Raw genomic sequence first — 16,512 nt, 5'->3', positions numbered from 1 at the left:
TTGCAATGTTCTGTGGAAATAGAGGCATGAACGGAGAATGACCAAAAAAGAGATATTAGAGAAGCCTGTGATCCTTGAGAAATCGGAAGCCTCAGCAGAATAGCTTTATAGAAAAGACAAACTTTTGAGAAAAGGAAAATTATTCCCATGAGAAAAAGTGGATCTCTGAGAGCAAAAGCAGCAGAGACATGCCTAGAGGAAGTTCTCATGCAATAAAATGCCTGACTCGTTCTTAGTTTTGTCTTTCCAGATTTGGCACACTGGGGAGAGAAAGAACATGGAAGGCATTGTACAAGAGTGGACACCAACACAAGTGTTACAGACTGAATGTCTATGTCCCCTTTGAGGTCCTATGTTGAAATCTTCATCATTAAGGTGATGGTACAAGGAGCTGGATCCTCTGGGAGGTAATTAGGTCGTCAGGGTGTAGCCCTTGTGAATGGGATGAGTGCCTGTATAAGAAACACGAGTGCTCATGCACTCTCTCTGTCTGTCTCTGTCTCTCTGTTCTTAGCCATGTGAGAATACAATGAGAAGATATCCGTCTGTAAGTCGGCGAATAGTCCCTCATCAGACATCGGACCTGTGTGTACCTTGATCAAGAATTTCCCAGCCCCCAAAACTGCAAGAAATAAATATCTGTTGTTTAAGCCACCCAGTTTGTGGAAAGTTGTTAAAGTAACCCAACCTAATTAAGACCAGGACGATCAAAAATTTCAAAGGATTTGAGAAATAAAGCACTGGGGCAGTTTGTAACTGCACCTGTGGTCGGCTAATTGGCCCTTGTATTGATTTTTTTAAGGTGTTACATCTTCTATTAATTCATTTAAGTAGAAGAAAGAAATTATAGTTTAAAAATTGGTCATTTAGGATTTAAGATTATAAAATAGATAAGATTTTCAATTAGTGGTTTAATAGCCTTGGTTAGAATTTAAAATAAAGAGGCATAGAAAATATAAATTATTCCACTAAAGCAATACAATCAAACAAAAATGCTTTAGAAAATACCATTTCATGGCAAGGAGCTATGTTAGGGTATCAAAAGGAAAAGGGAAAGCAATACTTGTTACAGAACTTAAAATTCAGTTGGATAAATACAGAAATATGTTTCAGGCAAGCAGTGATACAAAAAAGGTAAAATTTTGTCTCAATTGCTGTCAGATTGGAATCATTAATTGGCCAATAAGGCTGTGATTATATGGACAATGGTTTAATTTTATCTTTTACTGAATGGTTATTGAAAGAGATTTTAGTGATTTTACTGACAACTGTTTCCTGAAATAATCAATGAAAAATACTTTTTACTTTTCTGGGATGTTTTAAAAACATACTTTAAACTGATTCTGAACTGCATGTTTTTCCAAATTCAGAACGTATCCCACTGATAGGCATTCATGACCAAGTCATGGCTGATAGGCATAGGACATTTTAATTAAAACTGTGTTGTCTACCAGACTCAAATAATAGCTACTAGCATGGCCATATATAAATATACATGACCACATAGACTATAATAAGTATTTGTACTATGCACAATATGTTCAGTCACTCATGAGCAGCAGTCCCCAACCTGTTTGGCGCCAGGGACCGGTTTCATAGAAGACAATTTTTCCATGGATAGGGGGTGTGGAGGAGGGGATGGTTTCGGGATGAAACTGTCCCACCTCAGATCATCAGGCATTACTGGCATTAGGTTCTCATAAGGAGTGTGCAACCTGGATCCTTCGCATATGCAGTTCAAAGTAGGGTTTGTGCTCCTATGAGAATCTAATGCCAGGGCTGCAGGAGGCGGAGCTCAGGCAGAAATGCTCGATGGCCACTCACGTCCTGCTGTGCGGCTAGGTTACTAACAAGGCAAAAATCAGTAATGGTCCATGGCCCAAGCGTTGGGGACCTTTAATCATGAAAGAATCAAAATTGTTACAAATGGACTTTCTCAGCATGGCTATATTAATATGGAAGGAATCCCGTGATTACAATAGTTGGCATTTTTAAATGGGTAGTAAATAATGTTAACTATCACAATTAATTTTAAGTATTCTAATTGCTATTATTTTTAAATTTGGAAAGGAATATAGCCTGACCAAACAAATTAATTAAGATTGTCACCACAAATATGTTTCATGCTTGTATTAAAATACGTCGTTAAAACAACTAGGATTTACATGCCTATTGAGCTGATAAATACAATCACTGGCTCATTTTTCCCTATGGCATATCTTTATTGCTGCTATTCTGACACTGATAATAATTTGCATTATTATATTCACAAGCTTTTTTTCCTCATCTCTATCGTGCCAAACTTTCTATTCTTTACAAGGCAACCAACAAGGAAATGCTGAAGACAAGTCTAGTTTTAATGGCAACTTGAGTCTTGCTTTACAGAATTTTTACTCTACAGAAATCGATAACGTTAGCACAGCTTTTGGGTTATAATGCAGTTTCAGATCTCTGAATACTATTATTTTGACCTCAAAAATAACTCTTGGAACACTACTGAAAAAAAAAAAAAAAGCCGGCTTAGAATGAATGATAATGTTTGTGACAAGAAAATAGATACAAGCTTGAAACATGTTACTGAGCTGCCTATCACAAAGGCATACACTTGTAAAGGTGTAATCCAGCCTATGAAACTGCTAAGATTAAACTTTTCAAAAGAAGTCTGTTGTTATATTTTATCATCTGTAATGGATATAATAATTTGGTGAGCCTGTTAAAACTAATCTTTCTAAAAATAACCTACAAGTTCAAGACAGCGATATAGATATTGATTGTATCTCAAAATTTATTAAATGAAAATTTTCTCAGTGTATTCTAGTGCTGGATACAATTACATAAAGCCTTACCTACGTTTCAGAAATTTTATTGAATAATACATGAATGTCAGTTAGTTTAAAACTTAGCACAATAATTGATGTCATTATTATTAATCTTACTTTTACAGATAAAGAAACTAGAGCCCAAACAATAAGTTATTTGATAATAACAAAATGTATTAACTGGTACAACTGAAATTTAAAATTGTCTCTTGAAGTAAACAGTATTTTGTTGTCTTTTTGATCTTTAATATTATCCAATCTATATTTATTTAGTGATGTTTAAGTGGTACTTTCTTAGGCTCTCCCAATACTGAAAAACAAAACATAATTTTTGTCCTCCTACAACGGATGTTGGATTGGGAACTAATAACTGGCAAATAGAAAAATAAACAAGATGCTGTATTAGATTAAAAGTTTTCTATAAATGAGAATACAAGGAACATTTTTCACATAGTGGATTTTGAGCTGATTCTTGAATGATAGGATAGAAATTGGTAGACAGTTGAGTTACAGAAGACAACGGATATGCAATTGGATTCCCAATAAGAAACAAAATTAAGGGCCTGGTGTGGTGGCTCACACTTGTAACCCCAGCACTTGGGGAGGTCTCGGTGGACAGATCATGAGGTCAGGAGATGGACACCAGCCTGGTCAACACGGTGAAACACTGTCTCTACTGAAATACAAAAAATTAGCCAAGCGTGGTGGAGCATGCCTGTAGTTCCAGCTACTCAGGGGGCTGAGGCAGGGGAATCGCTTGAACCCGGGAGGCAGAGGTTGCAGAGAGTCCAGGTCACGCCACTGCACTCCAGCATGATGACAGAGCGAGACTCATTTTCAAAAAAAAAAAAAAAGAAAGAAAAAGAAAAAACACAATAAAGGATGTGATGAAAGTAATATATTGAGTGATAATAGCTTAAGGTTTGAAAAATTCATGAAAAATACCAACCTATAAAATGAAGAAATCCAATGATCTGCATTAAATATAAAAAACATGAACTTGTAGATTATTTTCATAGCATTACAATCTACAAATATACAAACTTGTAGATTGTATATTTCATAGCAAACACATAAAATATACAATCTTAGAGAAATAGTATATTTATATATAATATGTATTCATATATAAACATATAAAACATATATTTATATATTTTATAAATGTACATATTCACATTATATTTATATAAATTATATATAGGTATATAATTATATATATACATAAATCACTAAGATGATGTAAATAATAAGACTACTCTGGAACTTAAATTGTATATTTAATCAAAATATAGAACATAATAGGTTATTTGCAAGGATGAGGATAATGGAGGTGGCTTAGAAATGTAATAGAAATACCAATTACTATACAGCTCTGTCAACCCTAGCATGTTTAGGAATGATTCACTTCCTCACAAAACAGTATTGTAATACTACATACAACTATATTTAACATTCTAAATTTTCATTTGCCTATTAACATAACTTCACAGATTTAAAGCAAAGCTACATGGGGAAACAGATGGAACATCAGCAGATCAATATTCTTTTTTAAAATACGGCCAGGCACGGTGGCTCACACCTGTAATCCTAGCACTTTGGGAGGCCAACGTGGGCGGTCACCTGAGATTGGGAGTTCGAGACCAGCCTGACCAACCTGGAGAAACCCTGTCTCTACTAAAAATACAAAATAAGCCAGGTGTGGTGGTGTATCCCTGTAATCCCAGGTACTCGGGAGGCTGAGGCAGAGGAATCGCTTGAACCTGGGAGGCAGAGGTTGCAGTGAGCTGAGGTCACACCGTTGCACTCCAGCCTGGGCAACAAGAGCAAGACTCTGTCTCAAAAAGAAAAAAAAAAAAAAAAAGATTTTAACTTATTGAACTAAGGTCCATAGGAAGAATTTAGGAAAATTTGTAAAAGAAAGAAAGTAATAAGATAAAAGCAAAAATCAATGAAGTAGTACACTAGAAAAAATAGAATCAAAATTTTTGTTTTTAAAAAGATTACAGTAATACATGCCAAGAAAAAATAATAAAGACAAAGATCCTATCATAACTTTGATATAATGCTAAATGGAAGATCCCAGACAGTGTAGTAATGCAAAAGGAAGAAATAATATGAAATAAGAAACAAACAAAAAAGCTCAGATTTTTCAAGAGGACATAGAACCTAAAAATGTAGAACATTCAAAAGGATTTATCAGTAGATTTAGGGTCATAGAACTGAGTTTAGAAACCTTTCAGGATACAAGATCACTATAAAGAAATTCTACTACGTTTCTATAAACAACTTGGCAGTGTAAATAGACATATATTTTAATTTCAGGAAAATATATAAAACAACTAGAAAAATATTCAATAAAATGTGAAAGGCACATGTAACAAAATTGTAAAGCTGAGGAAAATTAGAAAATGTAAATAGAGTTAACAAGAAAGACATCATGTATACAGATAGAAAGACCTAGAATGATGCATATTGTCCCCAAATTAATCTAAGAGTCAAATCATTCTTAACCAAAACTCTAACAAGTAGACTGTAAAACATATATGTGAAGGAAAGAAGAATGGCCAAAATACATTTAAAGAGGAGAAAACAATATATTTGCTCCTCCAAATATCAGAAATTATTATAAATCTGAAGTAATTAACATTGCATAGATTAAGATATGGATAAATGAAATAAATCATTAACTAGACAACAAGACGAACTACTTTTTAAAAATTAGTACTGAGTTATTCACTATTCATATATAGAAAAAATAAAACTTGACAGCTATTTTCTGTCTGCACAAAATTATATTCTAAGTGAATTGTATGTTTAAATTCACATCTAAGTTGTATATCTAAATTGCATATCATAATCAATAAAAATATATTTTTGCCCTGTAGATAGTTTTTTAAAACAATAGGCATGAAAGCACTTATCAAAAATGTAGTGATTAGTGAACTAAACTATCAATATTAAAAACATCATCAAAAAACCAAGAAGATAGTAAAAATAAAAACCATTTTTTGAATATATATTAACAACTTATATAATTAAAATATTATCAATACAATACACAGATATACAACAGTATATGTAAAATAAGTGAAAATCAACAAGAGATCTCATCCACATTTAAAAAGAAAATATTTTAAAGTCTAATACAAAAAGGGCCTCACCATAATTACTTATCAGGAAATCAAACTTTAAAAAATGCTATGGACCTACAATTTTGAATAAAATTACAAAGATTTAAAAAATAAATAATTTATGAGAATGTGGATCAATAGATCTTTGATGAAACAGTAAATTAAATTACTATAACTACTTTGTAAAAATCTCTAAAAAGTTTAGGAATATCTACTGAAATTGAACAAATTTATATTCATAAAAGTATGCTCATCTGCACCAAAAAATATGTATATGGAAGTTCTGCACAACTTAGTTATTATGACTAAAATCTGGAAACAACACAAATATTTTTGCATGATACAATGTGAAAGTAAATTAGATCTATATTAGGTATCAATTTAAAAATTAATGTAAAAACTCAATGGAGCAAGTTCCCATTAAAATAATTTATTTTTTAAGAAGTAAATTGGGATAAATCACACAATAGCATAATATTTACCAATAAATAATAATGAAGTGCTACAAACTGTTTACAAAGATAAATCTTACCTGTACAATTGAATCAAAGAAGTCAGGCACAAAGAAGCACAAGTTTTAGGCTCTCTTTGGGGTAACATTTACCAGCATGCAAAAGCAAACTGTAAAGCAGTTTTCATGAACACGTGTTCAGTATTGCTTTAATATTTTTTGGTGGGTGTGGGAAATACTGAATTCACTTTCTCTTTATTGACCTATAGCTTCACATATGTTTAGAAACACTTAAAAATAACAAATGACAATTGAAAATAGTCATGTACTGTTTAACTGAGGATAAACACAGTTTTGAATTATTCTTTTTAATTCCATGATTTATAGGTTTATTAACCCATTAATTGTTCTCTAATTAATTATTTAGCAAACACTTAATAGCATGTTTAAGGTAAATTTTGTTCCAAAAGTCTTTAACAGGCAACCAGTCCAATAGGCTAGAGAGAAAAGCCAATGTTTACAAAATAATGCATACTTTGGTTAAATAATTGAGTCTTTCATATGAAAAATGTTTTTTGAATTATTACAAAATGCATCACATGTATGTTGTTGGAAAGCAATGGATTTTATAAAGTGGGAGCAAACAGAGAAAATACTAAAAGTGGTGAGAATATAGGAAGAGGAATCAATTAGAAGTTCAAGGATGCCTGTGGCTTTCATGGGGTCTTAAGCTAATCTGAGAGGGAGGGCTATTTAAGATAAAATGCCAAATTACCTCTATATGTACATAGCTATTTCAAGTAGGGAAAAGAAAAAAATTACAAAACTTTAAATGTTGACGCATACTACAGATATTTTGAAATTGTTCAAAGTGATACACTCTTTATGTGAATGAACTTACCAGCTACTACTCTGTAATATTGTTTTTGTTTCATCTAACTGTGTTTTCTTTGAATGACCCATCATGTGACATTTCTCTACAGAGAAAAGTGAAAGACATTTTTGTCTTTTAATTATTACAATCAACATTTGTTTTGCTTTGTTTTTGTTTTATTCTGTTTACTTATTTTTTCAAGTTTTTGTTTGTTTGTTTGTTTGAGATGGAGTCTCATTCTGTCACCAGGCTGGAGTTCAGTGGCATGATCTCGGCTCACTGCAATCTCCGCCTCCAAGTTCGAGCAATTGCCCTGCCTCAGCCTCCCTAGTAGCTGAGATTACAGGTGCACCACACCTGGCTAATTTTTTGTATTTTAGTAGAGACGAGGTTTCACCATGTTGGCCAGGATGGTCTTGATCTCCCCAGTTAGTAGTGCCCAGTTTCTATTGTTCCCATCTTTATGTTCATGTATTCATTGTTTAGCTCCTGCCTATAAGGGAGAACATGTGGTATTTGCTTGTCTGTTCTTGCACTAATTTACTTCAGCAAATACCACATGTTCTTGCTTATAAGCAGGAGCTAAACACTGAGTAGAGGATGGCCTCCAGCTCCATCCATGTTGCTACAAAGGACATGATTTCATTCTTTTTCATGGCTGTGTAGTATTCCATGGTGTATATATACATCATTTTCATTATCTTTTTGTTTTATATGTATTTTTTGAGAGAGAGTTACACATCCTTGTTGCCCAGGATGGAGTACAATGGCGCTATCTTGGCTCACTGCAACCTCCACCTCCCAGGTGCAGATGATTCTCCTGCCTCAGCCTCCCAAGTAGCTAGGAATACAGGCGTGCACCACCACACCCCCAGCTAATTTTTTTTGTATTTTTAGTAGAGATGGTGTTTCACCATGTTGGTTAGGCTGGTCTCAAACTCTTGACCTCAGATGATCCATCCGTCTCAGCCTCCCAAAGTTCTGGGATTACAGGCATGAGCCACTGCACCCAGCCTCACATTTCATTATCTAATCCACCATTGATGAGCACCTAAGCTAATGCCATATCCTTGCTATTGTGAATAGCACTGTGATGAAAGTAGAAGTGCAAGTGTCTTTTTGGTAGAACAATTCGTTTTCTTTTGGGTAGGTAGCCAGGATTCCTGGACCCAATGGTAGTTCCATTTTAACGTCTTTGAGAAATCTTCAAACTGCTTTCCACAGTGCCTGAACTGATTTGTGTTTCTACCAGCAGTGTATGTGTTCCTTTTACTCCACATCCTTGATAATAATTATGATGTTATTTAACCTTTAAAATAGTCTTATATTAAAATATTATTATAATATCATTTGTATTTTTATATCATAAAAATGTATGACATGAAAGGTTAATTAACCTGCCCCTAACAATCCCTAAGTGGTAGAGTCCAAATTTTAATTCAGGCATTTGCTTCAGTATCTGCACTCTTAAACACTGCACTCAACTCTCATCACTACAAGATACTGTATTAAAGTTATGAGAACATAAATCATGATCCCACCGGAGCTTATTTTTCACCATCTTATCAGCTGCTAAATCTCATAGGGGCTTCCTCTTTGGAGATTTGTCTTCTGCTGAAAGGAGCTGTCTCTCCAGCAGTGAATTTCCAATCCCACCTGTAGCCCTCAGTCAATGGCTGCCTGATGTAGGGTTGCAAAAGGCTGGCCCAGGCCCTGAACAGGGATAACCTCCAAGTAAGGTCTATGCTCCATAGTAGCCCCTCTGTCGATACAGCCAAGGCTAGGTTTTACCTGAGACCAGATCCCTGCTCAGCTGTCTCACTCTTCCCAATTTTTCTTCACATTCTCTCTTATATTCTGAGGAGCATACCTCCAACAAATCGTGTGCACTTGAATCCTTCACTTAGACTCTGCTTTTATGGAACCTGATCTAAAACATTTTTCATTCTTATTGCACATCTTTAAAACGCAAAAAACTACCTAGAAAGTTGACATTTGTAAAAATAAATGAAGTCAACTGCAGACATTTTCATATGTATAAATTTCTGTATTTACTGATTTCTATATTTCCTTCTTACAATCAGAAAATAGATTGTGAAGAACAAAAAATAAAGTCTCTTTTCTGATCATGTTGGGATTTTTTGTTTATTGAATCTTCTTAACCATTTTATATCTACTCCTTTAATCATCAGAACCTAATATTTCAATAATCCTTAAAATTAGTTATTAGATATCATTATAATTTAGACAAGAGAGTTGGAAAAGATATGTTAATTAACTTATTATCTGTCTGACAGTGGGCAAGTGGTGGACAAGGAAGTCTAAGATTATATTAGCTGGGCATGGTGGTGTGCACCCTTATTCCCAGCTACTCAGGAAGCCGAGGAGGGAGGATTGCTTGAGCCTAGAAAGAGGAGGCTGCAGTGAGCCAAGATCACACCACTTTACCCCAGCTTGGATGACACAGTGAGATCCTATCTTTAAAAAGAAGAAAGTCAAAGATTATGTTTTAAGTGTAATATATTGGCCCTGATAACAAATTGATCACTTTGCTTTGTTCCTCCTTGAAAAGAAAATCTGTAAAGAAGGTATCAATTAGATAAGTTCCTTAAAGGATATTAAACCACTCCATCAAATTACAAACTCTCAGGAATAATCAGTTCCTCATAGAACTAGCTAATCAGTTTTATTGATTATTGAACTGAATTGACCAATTTAAATAGTTGATTTGACTTCACCTAAAGTTTATCTTTGAAGAACAATAATAAAGCCCAGGTTTAACAGGAGAGGTGTCAAACTATATTAGGGTCAGATTTGGAAACTGACATATACACAGAGGTATACATACACATGATTTTTAAATTGATATTTTTGCCTTATTTTCTTATGATTTTTCAATATTAATAATTTGAAAATGCATATTTAATGTAAGACTTTTACTTTTTGCATGCCTACAGGGTTGTTTTATAAAAATAACTGGCTGAATGAGAAACCTTATGTCTGAGATCATTGATTTGGGCACTGGATAAGAAGACCTTGAGAGCTGAGTGACAGGTAGTAAGTCTGACTTAGCAAAGAAAAATAAAATGTAAGAACTTCTGAAAACATAAAATGCTTTATTAAATATTGTTGACTAAAGAAAAACAATCGACTTTTAAAGAATTAAAGTTGATTTTATTCAGAAGTCTTACTGAGGACTGTAGACTGAGGCCTGCAGCCTGGAACTGTTACTGGAAAGGGGTCTCAATTCACACCCCAAGAGAGGGTTTGTGGATATTACAAAAGGAAGAATTCAAGGTGAATCCATAGAGTAAAGTGACAACTAGTTTATTAAGAAAGTAGAGGAACAAAATAATGGCTACTCCATAGACAGAGCAGCCCTGAGAGCTGCTGGTTGCCCATTTTTATGGTTATTTCTTGATTATTTGCGAAACAAGGAGTGGATTATTCATGTCTTCTTTTTTTCAGACCATATAGGGTAAATTTCTGATGTTGCCATGGCATTTGTAAACTGTCACGGCACTTGTGGGAGTGTAAGAGTGAGGGCCACCAGAGGGCACTCTCATCGCCGTCTTGATTTTGGTGGGTTTAGGCCAACTTCTTTACTGCAACCTGTTGTATTAGCAGGATCTTTATGACCTGCCTCTTGTGTGCACCTCCTATCTTATTCTGTGACTTAGAACGCCTTAATCATTTGCAGCTCAGTAGGTCTCAGTCTCATTTTACCCAGCCCCTATTCAAGATGGAGTTGCTTTGGTTCAACCGCCTCTGACAGAAACAGCGCATTAGAGAGGTTCTTTTGGACTGCTCCTAGGCTGTAGGCCTCAGGAATAATTCTCAGGATGACTTCCAGATAAAACTAGTTTTCTTTCTTTCTTTGTTTTGTTTTGTTTTTGTGGGCCACGCTTTATTTGTTCTTTTTCCTCAAACAGGATAAGCAAAGATACAGACTATTCAATACAATGAAATAGACAAAATGAATGATAAGAGACTGTGATACCACTTGCTACATTTAACCTTATTTTATTCATGCTTGCCTTGGGATGGGGGAATAGACCATTCAGTAAAAACATACAGTAAAATCAAAATGTCTTATCATGTACAACTTTTAAACTACCATAATGATGTACCTTAATTATTTCCACCCACACAAGTTTAACATTAATTTTTTTAATAAACACAAGACTTCTTGGAGTAATTTACAATAAAGTAATTCCTAATTTTTCTTTACAGATAAATCAAGCACTTACACAATACAAATTCCTATGTACAGTGATGATTTAAACACTTAAGTATATTAAATACATGGACATGCTTAAGATAAGCTGACATTATATATTTAGTTAGGTAGGCAACAAACCGTAGTGCCAAATGGAATAAGTGTATTTGCAAATACATTTTAAAAACTAAGTTACTTTTTTTAAATTAAATACAGAAAATATACTGATTTGCTAAAATAAATAAGATGTGATATATTAACACTTCACTATAAAGAATGCGTATCGGAACATTGATAAACAGTAAATGAGTCTTATTAAGAATAGTTTACTACAATAAATGTTGGCTAAATAAATGTGCATATTGTGAAGCACTGTGAGTGGTATATGTTTTGCCACATACTTTTGTTATCTTGAGCTAGATAACAATTTGGCAGTCATTTCCCGTTGCTACTAGTATCATATGTTTTAAGAAATGTGTACAGTGTGAAAAACTTAAAAATATTCATGAATAAAAAATGTTTTAGAAAAAAATAGATATTTTCAGGCAATTACGTAGAGTCTCACTGTGTAAATTTCTTTTTTTTTTTTGAGACGGAGTCTCGCTCTGTCACCAGGTTGGAGTGCAGTAGTCGCATGCAAGGTCCGCCTCCCGGGTTCCCGCCATTCTCCTGCCTCAGCCTCCCAAGTAGCTGAGACTACAGGTGCCGCCACCACGCCTGGCTAGTTTTTTTGTATTTTTCAGTAGAGACGGGGTTTCACCGTGTTAGCCAGAATGGTCTCGATCTCCTGACCTAGTGATCCGCCCATCTCGGCCTCCCAAAGTGCTGGGATTACAGGCTTGAGCCACTGCGCCCCGCTCACTGTGTAAATTTCAAGGCAAGAGTTGTTTCCTGTAAAACAGATCATTGTTCTGTGAGAGGATGTTTTTTTACTTGTCTTAGTGCATTTGTTTTGCCTCCTCCAGTGTTGCATTATTTTGCTCTATTCTTTATTTTTGTGTGCAAACGACATGCCAGTTAAAATGAAAACTATCTCATATGCAGAAAAAAAAAGTCTGGATTGTAAAAACGAAGAGCTAATTCTTACTAAATTACATCATCTGATTCAAGTAAAAAATGACCTAAACACTAGTGATAAAATAAAGACAAAACACATTTCATGAAGAGAGCAAAGATAAATGTCTGCTGAGTGTTTTAGTTCACATGTTTTAAAATGCTGCTGCAGGTTTTGTGAGGAATTTGAGGGGAAGATTCCACAGCAAAAGGTGGTAATGTGGCCTGTATTGACTTAAGTGTGACCCAACTGGACTGCGAAACTGCAGGATGCCCATGGGCTCGAGGTGCTTGTTAAAGAGGAATTCCACACTGTTATTCAGAAATCCTTCATGTCCTCTCTCCCCAAGGTTCCCATCCTCTACCAGTTCAGTTTCTAGTATTTCAGCATCTTCTTTCCTGTTAAATAACTTGTCTAAGTAACTAGTGTAAATGTTTTCCTTCTCCACTCATTCACACTTCCTTACCTCATAACAAAACTAATTTGTGATAAAATAGTTCTCCCCACCACCCACAAACTGGCTGTCCCAAGAAGATTCGTACGAGACTTCTAATTGAGCCAAATTTGCCATTCTGTTTTTCTGTTTTACTTGGCTTACTGTCTTTCATATCAAACTTTTCATTTCTAGTTGGGACTCTGACCTATTCCAGTTATGTAATTTCTCAACAACATCAGTAGGCTCGTGTTGTGAACTAAGTTGAGTAGTTTCTACAATAAAGGAATCAAAATCAAACCCCTGATTTTTTTTCCCTTCGTTTTTCAACCAGTTGCTGAGAGGCTTCCTCAAGCACTATCTGGGCTTTAACCAATCCATTCCTTTCACATTTTCACTTCCTTTCTTATCAGATTTTTCTCTGCTTTATTCTTTCCAACTGGAAATATCTATAATAACACTGGGTTCATAGTAATGGTTAATTTTACTCGCTCTCCAAACTAAGTTATCTAAATATGATGATGACCTGGCTTTGTAGTTACAAATATGGCTACACTTCAAATGCCTATTTGTTGTTATGATGATCTGGGTGCTGCCAAAAAGGCTTAGTAGAGCAATTGGATCCTCCAGATACTTTATACTTTTCCCAATGTCCATCCAAATATTTTCAGGGATCAACCTGGACTTCTTTATCAGTGACATCAGACAGAGTTCCTGGGTCAAGCAGAATTTCATCAATATCAAATTTGTTATGCATAGACCAATCATGGGCTGAAAACTAACAATCATACCTTTCCCAGTTACAAATGTGACTGTGAGTTTCATCCATAAGCAAAATATCATAAACTTCATCATCAATATGAAAAAGATGACTTGAAGTTGGCTCATCCATTGGAAAATAATGTACACTCATGTAATGATGGGACAGCACTTCTTCTGCTGTTAACCCATCTGTGGGGATAAACATCAAAATTTATTCCAGGAAATCCAGTGCTTCTCAACTAATTCCCTGAAGCAACTGAGTTATAGGTTTTTGTGGTTCAGTCATTTAATTTCTAATGTGAACAGGAATTACACTGAGAAGCTCCTGACAATGTTCCTCATGTATAACAGGACTGGATTCTAAAATCAGCTGCACCTGTTTGAGTTCAGGTGCACCTGCAGAAAGGGTTTACCAGTCAGCATTTCAGCAAGGATGTGGCCTGCAGTCCACATGTCAACGGCTTTACTATAACTATTAGGAGAAAGTAAAAGATGTGGAGATCTGTACCATTGAGCTACCAATCCTTCAGAAAGATAATCATTATGGGAATAACGAGGAGCCATGATCTCTGCAAGACCAAAGTCCCCTATCTTCAGCATCATGTCTTCAGTGTTAATGAAAAGATTAGTTGGTTTGAGATATCTGAGCAATACATTTGCAGAGTGAATATACTTAAGCCACCTTAGCAGCTGATACATGAAAAGTCTGGCATGCTCTTCCGGTAAAGTGTCCTGCTCCAGCATATTCGCCAAGTCTGTCTCCATGTAATTCTGAAAAACATAAATACTGTTAAGTTTGGTAAGAGAGTTCATATTGTTTGTTAATTGGCTTCCACTGGTCCTAGGAATTTCAAGCACTTTCACAATGTTATGATGTCAAATCTCTAATAATTTTGATTTCATGTAGAGCATTTTTGACAGTCTGGGGATCAGTAAGGACAATTTCCTTGATGGATTCTCTTTTATCGCAGTCATCATCTACAGCAGAAAAAAAAAAAAACAAGCTATTGCCTCTACAATCCAAAGGTTTTAAGTTCATATATCCAGAGCCCAGATCAAAACCATGAATGTTCATGAGACTTTCAACTTTCTCTGCAGTTTGAAACCCTTACTATCGGGTTTTCCCTTTGAATCGTTGAACTTGTGTAAACAAGGAAGAAAACTGACATCAAAAGGAAAGATCTTTTAAATGGAGAAGAAAAATAATTATGCTCCCACAGCAAGATGGTTTCTTGATGTGCATTGCATTTTCCAAACAGGCTTGTTCAGTTCCCCTTAGATATAAAGCTCAAAAAGCTCTACTCATATTGAGAATTTAAGAGATTGCAGTACTCATAGTTCAAGAAAGGGACAGTAACTCTTCAGACATTTAAAGAAAACACTCAAGAAGCTCCAAGGGAATGAAATTATATACTATGCACCCAGATTTACTGTGATAAATGATTTAACATTTAACAAAAATATGAATAAATATGCACACAACACCACAGGCTTCTATGAACATTCTTCTCACAGTGCAGACACATTCAATGTTGGACTGGCCCTGAGCAGCATTGTTCTAAGGTGCTGGCAAGCACTATTTCCATTTTGCTTCTTTTCTTCCTTTGTTGCTATATATTTCATCAGAAAGCCCTGGCGGCTGTTGGTTAACAAATGTCTTTTGTTAGTGATCAGGTGGCTCCGGCTTACCACAGTCACAACCAGAGCTACTGTCCATCTTACCCTGATCCAATGGGACTTCCACTCATCAAGAGAGTGTGGGCCCATGAACAGCCCCCAGTGTGGGCTCACGTCTCCAGCTGTACTGGCAGCAGCAGCTGCTTTGCCACAGCTGCTGTCATGTCAAACTCTATTTCTCTAAAAGCTTGACTTTTTCTTCAGTTGACTATAAAGAAAGTGAAAGTGAAATGTTAAAATACAGTGAGAGATGTAATTCTCAAATGCCTCCCATGAACCAGCAGCATCAGTGTTACCCAGGAACTCAGTAATTGAAATATTTGCACCCCACTCCAGGCCTTTGAAACATGAATCTGAGGATAAGGCCCTGAAATCTGCTATAACAAGCCTTTCAAATGATTCTAATTTGCTTAAAGTTTTGAAAATCAACTGACACATGGAGTAAAACGGAGATGTTTATGAATAGGACTCATGGAACTTAGCAAATTTTGCAGGTTAGAAGGCTCTTTGTTGTTTAGTTGTTTCATTGTTTGTTTTAATTAATTAATTAATTAATTTTTTGAGACAGAGTCTTGCTCTGTTGCCAAGGCTGTAGTGCAGTAGCATGATCTTGGCTCACTGCAACCTCTACCTCCTGGGTTCAAGCGATTCTCCTGCCTCAGTCTCCCGAGTAGCTGGGAGTACAGGCATGTGCCACTAGGCCTGGGTAATTTCTGTATTTTTGGTAGAGACCAGGTTTCATCATTTTGGCCAGGCTGGTCTCGAACTCTTGATCTCAACTGATCCTCCCCCATCAGTCTTCCAAAGTGCTGGGATTACAGGCATGAGCCACTGCGACCGGCCTACATCATGCTTAAAATGTATGATAACAATAGCACAAACTATGGATGGAAGAAAATGAAAATACAATGTTTTCAGGTCCTTATTCTGAAATTAATGGAGTATAAAATTATCAGAAGGTAGATACTGAATAACGACAGAAGTATATTTTAAATTACCCTGCCACCACGCACTGCTAATTTTTAATTTTTTTTATTTTCAGTACAGATGGGGTTTCCTCATGTTGGCAAGGCTTGTCTTGAACTCCTG

At 35.4% G+C, this 16,512-nt stretch overlaps 1 pseudogene; it reads right to left on the bottom strand.

The window, feature by feature from the left end:
• Window positions 1–12,691: 12,691 nt before the first annotated feature.
• LOC105500856 lies at window positions 12,692–15,463 on the bottom strand (annotated as a pseudogene).
• Window positions 15,464–16,512: the final 1,049 nt, after the last annotated feature.

This window comes from Colobus angolensis, unplaced genomic scaffold (genome assembly GCF_000951035.1).
Source record: "Colobus angolensis palliatus isolate OR3802 unplaced genomic scaffold, Cang.pa_1.0 Scaffold69, whole genome shotgun sequence".
Classification (NCBI taxonomy): Eukaryota; Metazoa; Chordata; class Mammalia; order Primates; family Cercopithecidae; genus Colobus; species Colobus angolensis.
Note: the sequence above shows the minus strand (reverse complement) of the source record. Positions and strands in the feature narration are given on the sequence as shown.